Source organism: Aethalodelphis obliquidens, unplaced genomic scaffold (assembly GCF_003676395.1).
Source record: "Aethalodelphis obliquidens isolate GAN/ISIS:26980383/991018 unplaced genomic scaffold, ASM367639v1 scaffold82, whole genome shotgun sequence".
Lineage (NCBI taxonomy): Eukaryota > Metazoa > Chordata > Mammalia > Artiodactyla > Delphinidae > Aethalodelphis > Aethalodelphis obliquidens.
Window position 1 is genome coordinate 528,830 of NW_020838026.1, and position 16,793 is coordinate 545,622.

Here is a 16,793-nt window from a genome sequence, read left to right on the forward strand (position 1 = left end):
CCAGACCCGCGCTGTGCTCCCGGCCACCCGGCCCCGCAGGCCCGCCTCCTTCATCAGTCACACGCCCCCCACCCCCCCACTTTAGGCCTGAGGCCGAGGTCGCCTGCTCTGACAGAGGTAACGGCCTCACAGATCAGTGCAGCCCAGACACCTGGAGATGGAGGGGGTGGGCTTCGACAGGGTCGGCTTCCTGGGCAGCTGGGCGCCCTGCACGGGGGACGCCCCTCGTCCTCAGCCTGGGGCACCTGCTGGGAGCAGACGGGGTGGGCGGGGGAGATGCAGCCCCTCTGCTCCAGGGCCTGTGGGCTGCGGCTCTGGGCATGGAAGGGGGCAGGTCCTGGCGCCACCTGGCCTTTGTGCTTCTGGCCCAGCGTGGCTTCAACAGGACTCAGGGGCTCCAGGTGCCGAGTGGTAAGATCTGCAAACTCCAGTCCCTCCATCGGAATCCACGCCGCCTTTTCCTCCCTCTTCCTGGGCCTCCTCGGCACTCCTGGAATTTAAATGTCTCTAACTGACCACTCAGGTCCTCTGTGAATGGCAGATGTGGAGGGCGGAGAGTGGAGGTGCTTCTGCAGGGGGAGCAGGCTCACTCACCTTTTTGTCTGGGGAGGAAGACGCCCTGAGGCCCCTGGGAGAGGACAGCAGAGGCGCCTGACTCAGCATCTTAGCGGCAGCACCAGGAAGCGCCTGGCCCAGGTGTGCTAGTTTCCTTTACACACTTGCTCACCGGCGCCCACACACAGGTCCACGTGTGCACACCCGACGCAAAGGCCACGATCGTGGACACATGCGTGAACCTGTCTGCAAAACTTCCTTCTTACCGTCACCCAGACAAACACACCCAGACCCTGCTCACATCTCCGCAGGAAGACATCCTTCCCTTCCCTGGGCATCTTCCCGTCCCGCGTTTGTCATGGCTCGGGGGCCGACATGCACGTTGCACGGTGACCTCCAGCACGCTCACGTGCCTTCCCCAGCTCACCTTGAAAACGCGCAGTGCAGTGCGTGCTCACACGCCCTGAGCGCCTCTGTTCCAGGCCCCGTGCAGGGTGACAGTCCACCTGTCACACACCCCCTCCTTCCTCAAGCAGCATCCCTGGGTGGACACGTCTTCCCAGCCGCGTCTCTTCCCTCAGGGCTGAGTACGGGCAGCAATGTCATGTGGGGAAGGAGGCTGGGAGCCTGGGCTGTCCGCTCAGCCCGGCTCATATTAAGTTCCTTGGTTCATTTATCCTTGCATAACCTCACTTGCCTTGTGAGGCCATCAATAAACAGATACTCAAATCCAGCCTCACTTTCCTCATCCACAGAGTAAATGAAAGTACCATCGCTTTATCTCCATCATGGCAATGTTATGGGAACCAGCCCTGATATATGAGGAAGCAGCCTGGGAAGTGTAACACGCGTGACACATGGGCTCTTAGGGCCGTTGGGCCCATGTGTGATGTCCAGTCCGAGAGCCAGCAAAGGTAGGGGCAGCATTTTCCCGGAGTGAGTGGGTCCCGCAGCTGCTCTTGCCAGGGCTCCTGGTCCAGGGCTCAGTGAACCAAAGCAGAAATTTCACTCCCAGTCCCCCTTCCTTCACGCTGGTGTCACCCTCATCTTCACTCTCGTCTGCCCCAGACACGTCCTGGCTACAAGGCCAAGGGCTTAGGAAGATCCAGGAGTGCCGGCACGGGGTCCAGCATCTGCCCTGGGCGTGTGGGCTCACGTGGGCCCTGCTCCCAGGCTCCTGTGGGCTTGTGCCTGGGAGAGCTCCTCTCTGCTCCTGGGCCCTGGAGCCATGCCAAGCCGCTGCCAGGACGGGAGGCCCTGTGGTGCGGATGGGCTGCTCTTGAATCTGCAATACCCCAGCTCCACTGCCCCGAGGCAACCCCCACTAGCACCCTGAGCCGGGCGTGGGAAGGCCGGGTTTGGCCGAGCCTGAGTCCTCAGTGAGCTGTGCCATGGTGGCTGGTACAGGCCGGGGTAGCGCAAGGAGGGCGGGCAGCACGCTGGGGCCAGTGCCAGCTATGGAAGGAGGCCAGCAGCTGGCCTCTAGCTGGCTTTTGTCCACAGGAGCATGTGAGAGGTGATGGGGCCATTCTGTAGGAGGGCTGTCTGGCTTTGGGGCTCAGAACAGTCTCAGATTCAGCTCAGAGCTTTTATTCCTTTAGCTCAGCGCTAATGAGCCCAGGACAGGGCCTGTCTCCCTGGTCGTCCTCCCGCAGCACTATTTAGAGAAGACATTCCACTGGGACACCTGGTACTTTGCAGAGCAGACGAACATTTCTGGACTTTCTGGGGGGAGAGGGAGGCTGAGGCTGGAATACCAGGAAAAGGGCCTCCTGCCAGCAGGCTCGGGGCCTTGGAAGCTCGGGGTTCCCCTAGGTGGACGGCGATGGGGTGGATGAGGGCCCCAGGTAAGCCTTCTGCAGGGGTGAGTGTGCGGGGCCCCTCCTCCCTTCTCCCTCCTCGGGCTCTGCAGTTTCCCGAAGGCAGGCTGGCCTGGAGGCCTGCTTGGAGCCGGGCAGACAGGGCCTGCAGCTGAGCTGGTGTGGGGGTGGAGCCTGTGAAGTCCGCAGAGCTCCAGCCGGGCTCCGCCCCGCGGCTCGAAGGGATGACATCACCCGAGTGAGGGCTCCGGCCTGCTTGGGCTGCGATCTGGAAGCTGGCACCGCGGGGCTCCAGGACTTCCTGGGTAGCCCAGGCCTGCTTCTCTGCTCATCCCCTGAATCCTGCTCGGGCCCTGGGTCTCTGCTTTGGGGTCCTGGAGCCGGCACCTGGATATTCAGACGTCCAAGTCTGGGGCTCGGTTCTTCCGCCAGAGACCATCCCTGGGGCAGGCGGCCGGACGTTCCTCCCCACCCGGCCCGCACAGGCTGCTCCGTGGTTCTGAGGCTCCACGGAGGGGACCTCGACCCCTGGTTCCGGCCAGGCGACAGTCAGCCGCAGCAACTCCACCGTGCCCTGCCGTGGGTCCACACCTCCCCACCCCGCTGGGTGCCGGGGGCGCCTGCCGTGGGTCCACACCTCCCCACCCCGCTGGGGGCCGGGGGCGCCTGCGTGGGTCCACACCTCCCCGCCCTGCTGGGTGCTGGGGGCGCCTGCCGTGGGTCCACACCCCCCCCCCCCACTGGGTGCCAGGGGCGCCTGCCGTGGGTCCACACCCCCCCACCCCGCTGGGGGCCGGTGGCGCCTGCTTGCGGAGCATATGCTTGGCTGGTTGCTTGATGTCTGCTGTTTATCCGTCTCTTCCCACTTAACTTCTGTTCCCGCCAGGCCCATCTGGCTCCCTGGTACCTGTCTTTCCCGCGGGTGCCCCCCGCCCCGCTGTCCTCCTCCACCACTTCCCTCCCAGGGCCTGGCTCTCCCCTCTGGGCCACCGAGGGAGCCCTTGACCTTGGGTGGAGGGGCAGTGAGGGGCATCGGTGTCCCTGTAGTGTTCGGGCCGCCCTTGGGAAGGGAGGTTGAGGTGGGTGGTGGAGGGTAGCGTGGGAGGGGCCTGGACTGAGGAGGGGGCTGGGGCCTGTGGGAACCCCGCCCTCCCCGGTCATTCTCAGCGTCCTTCCCATCAAGGGCTTTGCTGGGTTGCGGAGGGGCCGGGGTGTGGGTGGGACACCATGTAGATACTGCCCTCGTCCCGAAGCAGGGGGAGGAAAGTGACCGTGAGTAGCAGCAGGAGAGAATGAGGACAGGGAAGCCCCAGAACCCGGGGTGGACTCCAGCCCTTCCTGCTGAGCGGGGCCGTGGCAGTCTGGTGGTTTGGGTGAAAGGAAAGTCGGTGGCAGCGAGAAGCTGCAGGTGCTCCCGGTGGGCACGACGGGACAGGCTGGCCTCCCCTCGGCCGGCAGGTCGGGCCCGCCCCGGCCCATCGCCCCCGAGTCATTGCCCCTCCCCTGGCCTCCTGCCTGCTTGCACACCCGCACACACATTGCACACACTCACCCCCAGAGCGCATCTCCCGGGTGAGATGTGGTGGCTTCTGCCTCCACCAGGACCCACGAGGGGCTGGCGGAGCCTGAAGGAGGGTGGAGAGGAGGGAACAGAACCTCGCAGGGCAGGGACTGGGTCGCTCCTCCGGGCTGCGCTGGGCCTGAGTCAACAAGGATCCGCCGCATGCTCCCTGGAAGCGTCTGCTTCCCTCGGAAGCCGCGGGGCTTGGCGGCCAGGCCTTGCCGTGTGCTGCTCCGTCTGGCCGCTCCGCCGGCTGCTGGCCCGCTCCCTTGGCCTCTATTCCTCTTCCCTTTCCTTTCTCCTGAGCCTCCTTTTTCCTGCCTCTCCCCCCATCCCTGTCCAGCCACGTCCATCCGTGCCACAGTCCCACCTTCCTCCCCTCGGCCTTCATCCATCCAGTTTCTTCTCGCGTCTCTGCTGTTTCTCCCGTGTTCAGATTCTCTCCATCATACATATTCAGCAGCTCCTTGAAAATCCACCTAGACTATTCTCAGTGCTAACAGCCTGGATCTGCTTCAGGAATAAAGAATAAAACTTCTCACCCCATAATTCTGCGTCCCTGTCTCCGACCCCAGCCTGGATTAACTGCCTGGCAAGTATCGGTGAGGCCGCCTACCCTCTCGGTGCCTCCTCCAGTGTGAGGCCTGTGCTGCAGGGCGAGGACCAGCAAGACAGTGAGGTCAGGGGGCAGGAAGCCCCACACCTCGGGGACAGGTTCCCGTGGAAGGGATTTGAGGAGCTCAGTCCTAGAAATTAACGTAGGCCCCAAGCACCTGACCCTTTGGTGACTGACAATCCTTTTACACCTGCCGTATTGCACCCCCCTTACAACTCGTGTGGGAGGTTCAGAAACGAAGGAACTGTGGCTTCGGGCCGGGACTTGCTCCACCAGCACCTGCAGCGCTGGACAAACAGCTGGGCTTGGGATGCCAGCCCTTGGCCGTGGCCGGTGAAGGACAGAGAAAAGTGACAGTTGAGGGAGGAGGGCCTGAGACACTGCCCCCCGGCCCCCCCGGGGGGAGGGGACAACAGGGAGGAGGGGGGAGCAGGCCCAGAGGGGCCACAAGCCTGGGAGGTGGGGCGGGGCTCACGGTCCCCCGGCCCCCCTGGTTGCCGGCTCCTCTCTCTGCCTTTTTATCTTCTGGCCCTGGGATTCCTTCTCTGCTTTATTCTTCTTTCTCTGCCTAACCTTCACGGCACCTGCCTGTCTTCCCCCATCCTCGGGGTCCAGCCCCCACCTCTGCTCCCTTTCTCTTCTGTCTTTCCCATTCCTCACATCTCTTTGCCCCCTGACCACCTCCTCGTAAGCTGCCCGGCCTTTGTCTCTCAGTGACAACGTGGTCAGTGCAGCCTCAAGGTGGCTGGGGCAACCCTCCTTTATGAAGCCCGTGGGCTGTCGGAGGGGACCGCATCCCTCCTCCACAGCTCCTGACTCTGGTCTAAACTCCCAGGGTGGGCCCCGTGCACCCCTTCCTTATGAGCCCCGGCACCCAGCTGACGGGCACCTGGCCACACAGACTCGCCTCGAGGCTGGTCGTGGGGCCTCCGGCAGCTGCGGTGCAGGCAAACCTCCTCTTCTCCAGGGAAGGCTCCCGCCAGCCCCTCCCGCCCACACAGCCAGCCTCCGATGCCCAAAGAGGACGCTTCCGCCCCGAGACACCTACCTCGGTTTTACATGGGACTCCTGGGCCAATGTCCTAATACTTTCTTAAACATTCTTTTATTTCTGTCTGGAAAAGAAAAACAAATCTAACAAACCCTTCAACACCCACTCTGTTTCAAACACTCTATCCCACCGAGGAGGTTCCGTCGGTGTGGTCCTCAGGTGGGGAAGGGCAGCCGTGCCCTCTGGCTCCCTTTCACGAGCGCTGCCTTCCTTGCTGACCTCCTGCTCTCGTGTCCCGAGCCCTGGCCTCCTGTGCAGTGTGAGGCGGTGGAGGGAGAGCTTGGGCTCGGGGTCTCCGGGCCCCCTGCCCTGGGGCTGCAGGTGTCGTCAGTTTTAGGAGAGCAGTGAGCTGGGGCCCCTCGGATTCCCCAGGGAGATTCCCGAGGGCGCAGCTGGTGCCGTGAGAGCTCAGTGAGCCCAGCTCGGCCCGGCCGGTCCAGCTGTGAGGTCTGGGGCGCTCATGAGCCTCTCTGAGCTCAGGTCCTTATCTGTGAGGAAGCAGCAGTAATAGTCCTGCATCGCTGCGTTGCCGAGAAGATGAAATGAAGAAGCAGGGGTGCGAGCACTGGGTGCACGCACAGAGCTCTAGAGAAGCAGGCGTGGAATGCCGAGGTGCCAGCACTGCAAGGGGAAGACGGGCATCCCCTGCCCTCGGGGAGGCTCAGCGAGGAGCACGGATGCCCGGGGCCTCTGCACGGGGAAGACGGGCATCCCCTGCCCTCGGGGGGCGCTCAGCGAGGAGCACGGATGCCCGGGGCCTCCGGAGAGGCCAGCGACCTCACTGCCTACACCAGCTCCATCAGCGTCCCGTCATCTGCCTGGATGGGCACGGCTAGCACATCAACATCTTCAGACCCTCGTCTTTGGTGCCAGAGATGCGGGAACTAGGTCAGCCCATCCAGGTTGGAGGTGAGGCCCCGGCAAGAGAGCAGCCTGATCTCCTGCCTGGATGAGAAGGCAGGAGGCGGGCACAGAAAACATGATCTCACTATAAAATCGACAAATACCATTGGTGCGGGAGCAGAGGCACTGAGGAACTCTTTGTCCTTCCGCGGTCTGTGCCGTATTCTTGGGGAACCACAAGTCCTCCCGACAGCCCTTGTCGGCTTGGATCACACGTCTGCACCCAGCCTCGCGGACACATCCACTTAATACAGGTTACTTGACTGAATGACTGGGAAAGAGAAGGAACACAGAGAGGGAAATAAAGGGAAGAAGAGCTGAGCTGTTCTATATAATCCGTTGTGTGGAAGGCCCGAGCTTCCCGGCTTTTGTGCTGATTGGGGCACAATTTAAATTCGACTTCCTGCCTCAAAAGGAATCATAGCACCAACAAACCAAATGCCTTGCGCACTTTGCATTTTGGCAGGTTGGCACAGGACAGGGGCACCTGGCTGCTGGGGGTGGAGGCATCGCTGGGTTGGGAGGGGGCCGAGGAACTGCAGAGCTTGGAGGACAGTGCAGGGTGTTAGGATGGGCCAGCTAGTCCAGAGACTACAGGAGAGGAAGCCGAGGCCCAGACGCTCAAGATCACCCAGCTTGTTGGTGGCAGAAGTGGGAACAGCACAAAGATCTTCTGACCCCCAATCTTGAGCGCTTCGCAGGATTGCAAGCTGCCCCCTAAGGAACAATTCCAAAAGGGGACATGACTCCAGAGACAGGCTGAGCTTGGTCAGAAGGCGTCCATCCCAGAGAGAGGGGTACTGAGGACACCCTGAGATCCTGCCGTGGCCTGCAGATGTGAAGGCTTCCCAAGGAAGCAGAGATGTGGAGGAAAGTTTGGAGATGCACAGCCTGCAGCTTGGGGCAGAGACCCCGTCTCCAGGCTTCCCCGATGACCCTCCTTTGTACTCAGGCTTGGTGAGGACCCCAGTCTCCACCTCTGCTGTGGTCGGAGCGGGGGATGGGGTGAGAGCCTTGCTCTGGCTTCTGCCTGTTGGCTGTGCCTCCTGGTCTCCTGCTTGGATGGAGCCAGGAGGGAAAGAAGAATGGAAAGAGAAATAGAAGTAGCTGGAGGATGAAGGATGCCCATCTGCCGTGTAGTGATGGGGCCTGAGGAGGAAGGAGGCTATGTAGACTCCCAGCTAAGAGGCTGAATCGGGGCTCCCTGGCGTCCACAGGCCCGAGGAGCAGCCCGTGCTTGTGGGAGGTCAGAGAATAGAACAGAAACCTGACAGACTTGGAGCCAGTTAAATCTGGGCTGAAGTCCTGCTGTTCTGGGTCAAATCGCCAACCTCTCTGAGCTCACTCCCTAACACGGGTAGCACTACCAACCTTAAAGGGTTCGAGTGAAGATTCAACAATAAAGTTCCAGCCCAGCTCCTGTGAAGCATCTCCACTCGGAGCACAGAAACCAGCACCCGGCCCACGATCCTGGGTTACTGGGACATCCGCGGGCTGGTGCACGCCGCCCGCCTGCTCCCAGAGTACACAGACTCGAACGATGTGGAGAGGACGTACACGATGGGGGATGCTCCCGACTATGACAGGAGCCAGCGGCTGAGTGAGAAATCCAAGCTGGGCCTGGACTTCCCCAATCTGCCCCACTTGACGGACGCGGCTCACGAGCTCCCCCAGAGCAACGCCGTCCTTCGCAAGCACGACCTGCGGCGAGACAGAGCGAGAGAAGATTCGCGTGGATGTAGGAGAACCAGGTTTTGGATGTCTGCTTGTACGTGGCCAGGACCTGCTACAGCTCTGACTGTGAGAAACTGAAGCCTGAGTGCTTGAAGGAGACCCCTGGAAAGATGAGGCTCTTCTCAGATTTTCTGGGGAAGAGGCCTTGGTTTGCAGGGAGCAAGCTCACCTATGTGGACTTCCTGGCTATAACATCCCGACGTGCACTGCATACGTGAGCCCGAGCGCCTGCATGAGTTCCCAAACCTGAAAGACTTCATTTCCCATTTTGAGGGCCTGAAGAAGATCTCTGCCTACATGAAGTCCACTCACTTGCCTCCAGGCCCTCTGTTTCTAAAGATTGCTCTATGTGGGGCAACAAGTAGTGTCCTGGAACCAGGAGATGGGAGTGGGGAGCTGGTGCCCTGGAAAACAGCTGGATCTCGTGCACCCAGAACCATCTGTGTTTTTCTTCCTCCTTCTGTTCACTCTGGATGCCTTCTCGGCCCCCTTATCTCCCTCCCAACTCCCTTTTCATCTATCCTTTAAAGCTTCCGTCCCCACTTTTCTTCAGCAAAGTTCCTCCCCACCCCACATTGTCCCTCCTGCACTAAAGACAACCAGACGACCCTTCCCTTCCATGGTGGCTTCTGCTATGGGGAGCCCAGCCAGACCCCTGGCCCATAGCGCTTGCTCTGAGCGCCCAGCCCTGCCCTGAAGACTGGAATTGGCCTGGTGTGCTGGCCCTGCTTCCCGGTGTGGTTCCGGCCCAGCCCTGTCTGAACCCCAGTAAAGCTTTCAACATACCTGCAGGAAAAAGAAAAAAGATTCAGCAATAAATGTACTAGAATCCCTGGAGCGTAGTAGGTGCTTCTAACTGCTAGTCCCCTTCCTCTCATGATCCCAGCTGGCCCAGCCCCCTCGCTTTGCCCTCCAAGCTTCTGAGAGCCGAGACCAGGTGACGTCCTCCAGGTGCCCCAGTTGTTCTGACAGAGGAGGGCCCAGTGATTCCTGTCCAGGGTCTTCTTCCTGTGGAGCTTTCTGGAGTCACCGCCAGGCACCAGAGCCCCGGTCACAGACTCTCGGGCACGTGTCTTAAAGACAATGATGCAAAGTGGTCGCACAGCAGATCCCGGGGTTCAGGAGAAATGTAACTGTTGGTCTAAAGCCACAGGTGACAATGCACAGCGAGGGGCCACTTTGACCGTGAGCGCCCTGAACCCCAGACCGGCTCGGACGGGCCTGCCCTTGTCTGGAGAGGTGAACAGGTCATAGCCCCGCAGCCTTGGTCCCTCTGCCACCTGCTGGCACGTCAGTAAGAGACGGATTTGCAGGCAGACAGACGTCAGTTCAAATCTCAGCTTTATCACCTTCTGGCCGCACGACGTGGGCAAGTGGCTTGGTCTCCCTAAGCCCAGCTCTCTGGTCTCAAAAGGAGGACGATGGCTCACTCGGAAGGCGGCCTCCGAGAGCAAGCCGCGAGAGGCACACCATTTAATCACCACACAGTGGAGATGACTGGACGGTGCTTCAGATGCTGGTGGTGTTCAGTGGCCCGACAGCCAGACCAGTGACTGGTGGCCTTGACAGTGTACTTCACTAACTTCTGACCTCCTCTGTCCCTTTGCCTCGCTTAAATCAGACCCAGTGCCATTAAGTCCCGATCTCCTGATTCCTCCTGTCAGCCTGACCCTCCACGGTCCCCGCATCTTCTGAGTGGCCCTGCTGGAAAAGACCCATCCCACCTGGCCGCTGGCTCACCTGGGGCACAGCAGGTAGGTCTCCCTCCTAGGGTGACTCCTTGGGCCAGGAGCCAGCGGTCCCTGGCAGGAGGGGGCGGGGCCCCTGGAAGAGGGATGAGCGTCCTTCTTCTGGGGTCGGGCCTCCGCTTGGGAGCTGGCTCAGGCCCGACACCGGTCGCTCAGCCTCCCGGGGAGCCTGCCGTGTGGGGTGTGTGACCAGCCCTTTGCCCTCTGTGCCCCTGGCCTGCATCCAGCAGACCCATTCACACCCTAGTTAGCCACTTAGGGAGAAGAAAGAGCAGGGGGAGCTGGAGAAATCTGTCCAGACCCTGATGAATAGTTTCCCAAGCCTGCCAGTTGCCATGGCAGCCAGCTGGGAGCACCGTTTCCAGGGCCCGAGGCGCTCAGACCTGCATAAGGGGCAGCTCTGCTGGGCTGCTGCCCACTCACCTCCCCCACCCAGCCTCCTGGCTCCTTAGCAACTGCCGTCACCAGCGCCATCGCCACCACTGCTGCAGCTTCTGCACTGGCGGCTGGGCGTGGGAGTGGGGCGCTGTCCAGAGATGCTCTCGGGGGAGGCAGGGAGTGCATGTCCAGCAGAGCTGAGGTGCTTATGAGGTTGGGAGGGGAAAGCCTGGGCCAGCCTTGCTGCCACGGCCCCGGGATCCTTCGTGACTACATGGAAAAGCAGCTCGTAATCTTGGGGTCGGATGATCACCCCTGATTTCTAAGAACATGTTTGTGTATCTCTGTGTATGTGGATTTTTCTGAGAAAGAGTTTATAGTTTTTATCCAACTCTCAAAGAAGACTAAGATCCCCAGTAGGTAAGAGCCGCAATTACGGAGGCTTTTGCTTTCAGAGTCAGAATGAGCTCAGGGACTGGCTGATCCACAGGCTTGGGAGGTACGCACAGAGGAAGGGGTGAGCGCGGCAGCGTAGGGACAGACGGCGTGTTACCCGGGGACCCCCACAGGGACTGAAACCTACCATCTGCCCCACTGGGGACCTCTGGGAATAGGGGGTGGGGTGACCCTCCTGACCGTCCTGAATGTTCCATCCTTCCCGCCCTCCTCCGCCTCGCAGCTCTCCCCCGAGGTCGGCCGTGTAAACCACGCGTGTTTGCTGTGCCCAGGCCCTGAGCTCCGCATCTTACACACCCTGTCCACAGGGTCCCATCAACCCTCACGCCGGGGGAGTACGTTCCCTCACCACTGCTGTTTAGAGATGAGAATATTGAAGCAACAAAAAAGTAAGCCATCTGCCAAGTCGATGCAGTTAGGCGTCGGAGGGGCGAGGGGCCGTGGACCAGGGCGCCCCGGCCTGACCCCAGCCTGCGAGCTCGGGGCCCGGTCTCTGGTCTCCCAGCCACACACCGAGGATCCTGACGAGTCCCACCCCAAAGGAGTTAAAAGAGGCAGCACGACATTTGAAAAGCACTTAGAACAGCCCCTGCCACCAAACGAAGCAGAGGCAGAGCAGGGTCCAGCCACATTCTGTCCGGTTCTGGCGCTTAGGCGCCCCGAGAAGGTGTTCACGGTGCTTCACGTCATCTCGCCAGGGCCGGACCACGACGTGCGGAGTCCCTGCTCCACACCTGGTACCACAACACCGAGGTGGGACAGGTGCGTGGGCTCCTGGAGCTGGGTTTCCCTGTCTCCCAGGAGCAGGGGTCACAGTGTACCCTATTTTCTTGGGGGACGCTGTGTAGAGTCACTGTTGGCTACGCGCCGGTCAAAGCAAGCGACCTCAGGGCGTCCTTGTAGACTGAGCCATGCTACAGAGATGCGCCCATGCCTGTGGCTCAGGGCAGAGAGCCCGGGCTGGTGTCCCTGGGTGGGTGTCCCTGGGCAGGCAGATGGCACGGTGCCTCTGGGTACCATGTGCCTGGATCAGCAGCCAGAGCGAGGAGGCTCGGCGATTCCGAGGGAGCGGGAAGGCAGCAGGGGCCCAGCCGCCCCAGGCCTCGTTGGCAGGTGGTAGGAGGGCTGGAGAGGGAGGTGAGGGGAGCTGCGGGGGAGCCCTGGAACGCCCCCAGGCCGGGTGGGCTGTTGGCATCCTCTCAGAGGGTGATGGGGAAATGATGGCTTTATTTGTCACTGCTGGGGAGAAGCACAGGGTACCATCCGATCCGCAAGCCGAGGGATCAGTCATCTGCAGGCTCTGGGGGGAGCAATCTCACGGCCCCTCTTCTTGCCCCAGAGGCGCACGGTGTTGAGAGCAGACGGTGAGGGGGAGGCTGGTGGGTCCTGATTCCTGAGTCACTTGTCTGCCGGGCTTCCTTTTGGGGGTACCAGCAAGTACAGCACGCTCCAGCATCTTGGACAAACAAGCAGCCGGATGGCAGGGAGGCGAGGGTCAGACAAAGGAGGTGACGCCGTGAGTGACTCGCACCCAGTCAGGAGCCGTAATCGGAGGTGATTAATCCACGGAGGAGAAAGCCTGGGAGGCACGGCTGACTCAGGGCTGAAGCTTCCTCGTGGCTGCTCTGTTCCCTGCCTCACCTGCCCCGCTTGCAGGCTGGAGGGGGAGGCTTGTTGGAAAGGTGAGTGATTCAGAGGCACTTTAAAAAGCAGCGTTTCTTAAGCTGATGAGCTTCTGATTCTGAATCAAAGGTGTTGTTTTTTTTCTTTCATTTTCCAATGGTAATGTGAGGAGGTTGGGGTCTTTTCTGAGAATTAGGGGCGAAGCCCAGGGTGGACACTGCCAGGGCCCTGGACAGGCGAAGCAGTGATAATGCCCACACCAGAAAAGTGAGGGGTCTGGGGACGGCCCTGATGGGAGAGGCTGGCAGGTTGTCCAGTTAAGACACTTGGCTATGAACCCAGTTTGGACTCCCTAGCTCTGCTCAGCTGACCCCACCTCTCTGAGGCTGTTTCCTCACCCGTAAGAAGAGAATAGAATTCCTGCTCATGGGGATTGTGGGGACCAGACTGTAGCAGCAGAGGCGGGCAGGGCAGCACTGAGCATCGGCCCTAAACGAAGAAGGTAACTTTTCACCAGTTTCTCGCCTCTGTTCCAAAGACAAGGAAGAAATCCTGACCGAGGGGACCAGGTTTATAGTACACTGTGGTCACATAGAACAGTAAGTTGGGTGACACAATGATGCAAATTGCCCCCCAAACACAATAAATATTTAACGAAAGAGGCCGCTTTATTATTGGCAGCCGCCTTTGGGAAGGTACCAGAGGTGCACATACCTTGAAAATGCCTGATTGGCTTCTGAGGAGACCTAGATGGTACCCCTTCTGTCTTGGGTTTGGAGTCTTAGAAACTAGAAGTCGGGGAAGTGTGAACCTTCAGTGTAGAATGATCAAGATACCATTTTCATAAATAATCAAGATACTAGACCTTGGAGGTTTCGTCAAATGCTCCATCTCAGGCCAGGGCGACACCAAACATATGCCTTGAGGAAGAGTCTAATTCTTTTCCAACTTTTCTTTTCTTTTTTTTTTTTAATGAGCTTTTTATATTTATTTATTTATTTATGGTTGTATCAGGTCTTAGTTGTGGCTTGCAGGCTCCTTAGTTGTGGCTCGCAGGCTCCTTAGATGTGGCACGTGAACTCTCAGTTGCCGCATGCATGTGAGATCTAGTTCCCTGACCAGGAATCGAACCCAGGCCCCCTGCCTTGGGAGCACAGAGTCTTATCCGCTGTGCCACCGGGGAAGTCCCTCCAACTTTTCTTTATCCCAAAGGAGAAGCAAGAACCCTTGACCGGTGAGAAGAACAAGGATGGGACTTCAAGTGGCTGCCAGAATGCAAACACGGGTGGCTGACACGAGGTGCAAAGGTACAAAGTTCGGGATGTCACCACGTTAACCTCTAGGAGGCCTCGGCCAGAGCCTGCAGGGCGATCCCAGACCAGCGGACCACCCAGCAGGCCCAGAGCCCCCGTGAGATCACAGCTGAGGCCACCCACCCGAGGGGGCCAGGGCTCTGCTGGGGCTCCCGCCGAGATGCTGCCTCCATCCTGGTGTCCGTGGGCTCCCTCCTGCCCTGACCACCCCGACGGCCTGACCGTTCTGGGCACCGCTGCCATGAGCCGGCCTGTTCAGCCAGTGTGAGGCACTCACACACAGCTTTCCTTCTATTTCCCGGTGTTTATTATGACCTTGGGAAGAGCAAAGGCCGTTTTTCCTTGGCAGAGGCCTGGGCTTCGGGCCTGTCTGAATTCTGGATGCAGAATGCTTCCAGAACAGCCCCACAGACCCAAGGGCTCTACAATCAGGGCGACTGAACCATCAGATTGGGAGCCAAGTCACCAAGATCCTGGTTCTTGCACCTGCCGGTGGGAGGGGCCTGGTGCCCGTGAAGCACCGTTCTCTGACCCCAGAAGCCCAGTCCTACTCCCAAGGTCCAGCTCCTCACACACGCCCCGGCCTCCACTGGCCTCAGAGCAGCAGAAAACGCTCCTGGGAAACTTCCTCCTCGCTTGGCATGTGTGGGCTGTGGCCTCTTGCCGTTGAAGGCCAGGACAACAGCCATCAGTGTATTGATTGAGCTGCTAGTACGGGGAGAGCAGAGTGGAAAGGGGGGGTTACAGAGCTGAGGTGGGTTCTTCTACGGGCAAGGTGGCTTCTCAGACGAGGGCTCAACCAGCCGCTCCTGCCACTGTGCCAAGGAGAAGGGGAGGGGCCTGGATGGGGGGTTATCACAGTGCCCGCCCCCCATAGGAGCAGAAGGAAGGAGCAGGAAGACAAGCTGGCTTGTCTCTGTCCCCTCCAGCTGTCAGTCCCAGGCTGCCACTCAGGACACGTCCCCCATGCTAGAAGGATTTCTCCTGTCCATCCTCTAGTTGGACATTGGGTCTTGGTCCTCCTGTGAATTTCTGCCACAAGCAAAACTTGGCTGAGTCTGTGACCACGAGGCATTTAAGATGCAGAGTTTGTCCCCCCGGGGTGGGGGGAGGGGACAGGACAGAGGGTTGGGGCCCAGGATGACGCTCCGTGGGGAGCCAGAGGGGCAGGTAGCTTCAGGGTAGCTACGTGGGAGTCTAGGTGAGGGAGCTGACACCTGGCGAGATGAATCGGTTTGTTTAGGAGCTCATGCTCGTTGGCGGGAGAGCACGACTACGCTCAGGTCATCAGACGCCTGGGCCTTCCTGCCACCGCAGAGGCCGTCCCGTCCAGCATGACGTGGCGGCACAGCTCTGGGGGCGGAGTGGCAACCTGTGTAACCTCGACCACTTTCAGGCATCCCGTGCCCGGCACTGAGTGTCACGGGAGTCCTGAGGTCTGCCTGGCCTGACAGCCTCGGCGGTGGAGCACGGGGGGCACTGGACCCTTTGGGGTTTCAGCCTGGATAAGCCTCCTGACTCTGCAGGAATCAACGCTCTGTGGAAGTCCCACAGTCTCTGCTGCAGCCTCTGTGCCTCCCATTTCCTTGATCTCTCCTGCTTCCAGGGCGGCTCGTGGCTTTCCTGGCAATGCCATCACTTCCTTACACTTGGACTTGTCATCATCACACTCCCACAGCTGAGCCCGAGTGTGCCCCCCACCGCCTCCTCTCCATGCGCTGCTCCGGGTGCCGCTGCTCTGTCCCCACCAGACGTGCTCTCCAAGCCTCGCTCCTGCCCGGGGAGGGGCGCCCACCTCTCTGCAGAACAGACTCCTGCTGGCCACGTGAGCTCTTCTGCACACACTCAGCAAACGTCTTGTGCACCCTTGCTATGTGCTGGGTACGATGCTACAACCGGGTCTCTGCCCTCGAGCAGTGCTCAGGTGAGTGAGGAAGCCGCCAGGTAAATCAATGGCTTCACTGCAGCATGATGGCCCATGTTTGGCCATAATGGACACAGGCAAAAGGAGTTGAAAAGCAAAAAAGAGGGACAGTCAAGTCAACCTGGGGAGCAGGAAGCTCCCAGAGAAGGTGGTGCTTGGCTGGACCACTGGGGGTCAACTAGGGGAAGGGTGTGAGGGAAGGGAAAATGCAAAAGGGGCAGCGCCAGGCGGGTGTCCAGCTGCCTGGAACTCACTGGAAATCTCTCCTCTCCTCACCGGGGGGAGGGTGTCATGGTGGAAATTTCCCCCAGCAGGAAAGTCAGATACAGGTGTGGACCCGGGGCAAGTCACTGACCCTGACCTCATGGAAAATGAGAAAATTGGACACGATGGTCTCTCAAGTCCCTTCCAGTCCCAGAACTGTCCTCTCCCCCTAGACCGCTCTAGAAACCCACAGCTGATCAAGATGCCAGTGGGAGCCCTTCTGTCACGATGTTTCACTCCAGCGCCTTCATTTCTATTATTACACCAGTGATTTATTCCAAAAACATAAACCAAGCAGCAGGAGTAACTGGCTCCCTAGGGAGAGGTCTGTCCCCTGCAAGCCGCCGCCCCAGCTCGGTGTGCCCGCTGTGCTTGGGCTCGGTCCCAGGTCCCACTCTTGGGCGGCGGGGGGTGGGGGATGACAGCAGGGCTGGCCAGGGAGGCTTCATCTCAGAGTCTGCCTGGACACTGGGCCTTACCAAACAGTACTGTCAAGCAAGGTGCTGCTCTAGTGGATTTGAAACCTGGGTGAACGTCATTCTGCACTCCGAGCTGTAGTTTCCTCACCCCTGAAATGCGGGGGGAAATTCTTGACAGTTTACGAACCCAGGGAAATGCAAAGACTTGGGTCCTGGCCGGGTGACGGATTAGATGCAAACAGTGCCACGTCTCCTGTCGGCTGGCTCTCCGCATCTGAGAAAGATGAACACAGCTCCAAGCAGCGCCCCTTCTCCAGGGGCCAGCACGGGCACCTCCTGTTAGCTCTGCTCCCAAACCGCAGGGCTGGCGAGAGAGACGCTGTCATGGAAGGCAGGACCTGGGACCCCCCGCTGTGTCCTTGAGACGAA

At 60.0% G+C, this 16,793-nt stretch overlaps 1 pseudogene; it reads left to right on the plus strand.

The window, feature by feature from the left end:
• The first annotated feature begins 2,380 nt into the window (after positions 1-2,380).
• LOC113612791 (glutathione S-transferase Mu 1-like) lies at positions 2,381-8,905 on the plus strand (annotated as a pseudogene).
• The last annotated feature ends 7,888 nt before the right edge of the window (positions 8,906-16,793 follow it).